Here is a 2,640-nt window from a genome sequence, read left to right on the forward strand (position 1 = left end):
TCATGACCCTTCAGAAGCATATCCCCATACCTCCCTTCCAAAGTACTTGACAGTCTGTTCAAATATTCCATTTTTTGGTTGTTAGCGGGGTAGTGCCTCCACAATTGTGTGACTAATTTCCTTCAAATATTACTCTTAAAACACACACACACACACACACACACACACACACACACACACACACACTCACACCCAAAAAACCATCGCTGTGGGGTTCAGCCCATCTCATGGTGACTCCATGTCTTTGAACAGAACTGCTCCATAGGATTTCCTTTATGGAAGCAGGTTGTCATGTCTTTCTTCTGTGGGACTGCTGGGTGGATTTGAATCACCAATGTTTAGGTCAGCTGCACAGGGTATCCTCAGCCCAGAAAATCATCTCTTCACAAACCTCTAGTCCAATTACCTAACTAGAGCATACCTCTGCCTCTGTAGGAGTCCTGATGAATACTGGAAGGTTAAAGAGAATGTAACCATTGTCCCACAGCTAGCAGGAATCCAGGTCAAGGTTTACCTCCAATTCTATATGACTCCATCACTCTTGCCCACCCCTCTGTGCCATGTGGCCTTCCTCGGGAGAACAGGACTAGCCAAGAGAAGGCTGTCCATCTGACAAGTGACCAGCTGAGATACCTGCATGTACTTCCTACACAGTCTAGAAGTGACACCTGAGCTGGGGCAAGGTTCTCCAAGCTGTCCCTGGCCGGCCGGGATTACAACTGGCTGTCTCCTTGCATGCAGGAGAATGGCAGGGCCCTCACCCACCCTGGGGGTCCCAGACCTTGGGGAGGCAGAACCCAGTGACAGGCTTCTATGCCGGGGTTGTTTTTACCTCCTCCAAGTCATCCTCTAATTGAAAATGACCCCATACAGCTGTCAGCCTGGAGGCCTCAGGTGTCCACACCTCAGCCAGTGCCAACTGCAGAGATCTGTGCCATGATGAAATCAAGCAATAAGCCCAGCAAGACGTTAACAACTGTTTATTTGTGCCTGACAAGAAGGCACTGGGTAATGCAGGCCTGGGGGCTCCTGGCGGCTGGAAGGACTCCTAGTAAGCCAGAGACCCTCATGCATGGAGCTTGCTTGCAGACAGAAACAAGTCCCACCCTGTCCGGCCTGGGGAGGAGGAGCACATAAACAGAGGAGGCGCCTGGGAAGGGGACTTTCCACCTGTGCTGCAGCCGTAGCCCAGAGTGCAGGCATTTTGCCTGAAAACCAATCCTCAGAGTGACTTTCAGTGGCCGTCATTCCTACAGTATTTTTCCTACAACCCCGGCCCTCTGGTGAGGCCGCAGAGCCAGACTGGCTAGTGCAGACCTCACTTTCCTCATCTGTAACACAGGAGTAACTAGAATAGCCACTTCTCAGACGGAGATGGCAGAAGCTGTGCTTGTACGCATTCTGAAGAAGGAAAAACAGAAGGCAGAGAAGACAGGTAGCGTGTACAAGCACATGGGCTTGTTGTTAGGTACCATCAAGCTGATCCTGACACAGAGGACCCCGTGTGGAACTGCCCCAGAGGATTTCCTCGGCTGTGATCTTTATGGGAGCGGATCGCCACGTCTTTCTGCTGCAGAGGTGCTGGGTCAGCTGGAACTGCCAACCTCTTATTTTTCAGTCCAGCACTTCACTGTTGCACTGCTAAGGCTCCTTGGTCAAAGTGATATGATATCCCTATTTTACTAGACTAACAATGAGCTTAATTCCACACCTTCTGAATTCCTACAGTAGTGTTGTTTGGCTACACCATAGACTTTCCCGTTCAGCTAATGATTATTGTACAAAATAAAGTATTAAAACTATTAGGAGAATCAATGTGAACACTTAGGCATTTCCTTGATAAATAAGTAGCATGCAGTTAGCAAGAGCAAGGGAGTGCAAGGTAGCTAGATGGTGGTACACAGCCCAGGCAGGCCTCTGCACCTAGGAGCTCCATTCAGAGAAAAGGAGACAGTAGCAAATTACAGATACACCGATGTACTAGGTGACAGAGGGTCCTGGCACAAGCAGCATAAAGGGACAGAGAAAAGAGATGTAGCTAAGTGACGGTGATGATGTTCGCTGTTTTAGTGCTAGCGACTGAGGAAGTTCTTTGAGAAGACATGGATTTGATTAGAAGCCAAGTGTCATTAAGAAGGTGACGATCTGAGTCAGGAGGATCCCAGGCAGAGCGCTCAGCAAGTACGAAGGTCCTGAGTTAGCTTGGGCGGCTCTCAGGAAGGTCATACTGCCAATGTAACAAGGCCGGGGTCAGCCAGGAGCAGAGTGACAGGGAAGGGGGTTGGAGCAGTTGGTGGTCAGGGCCAGATCTGGGCCTGGTAGAGGGTGAGAAATGTGGATTTTATTTTAAGTGTTATGGGAAATCATTGAAGGGTGTGGAACTGAGCATTCAGACATAATCTGACGTGTGTTTTATTAGGATCTTCTTGTTCGCTGGTTAGAACCGAATCTAGGTGAGAAGGGTGGAAGCAGGAAGATCAGTTAGGAAACATTTGCAAAAGGCCAGGTTGATTGCTTGGGCCGTGACAGTGGAGTGGATGTACTGAGGACTGGGCTGGATCTGTACATACAGTGAGGGCAGAGTGCCGAGCTTACTAAAGGCTAATAGGCGATGTAAAGGAGAAAAAGAAGAGTAATGGA

The sequence above is a fragment of the Echinops telfairi genome, unplaced genomic scaffold, assembly GCF_000313985.2.
Source record: "Echinops telfairi isolate 266 unplaced genomic scaffold, ASM31398v2 ScPeMD7_7356;HRSCAF=8355, whole genome shotgun sequence".
NCBI classification, from domain to species: Eukaryota; Metazoa; Chordata; class Mammalia; order Afrosoricida; family Tenrecidae; genus Echinops; species Echinops telfairi.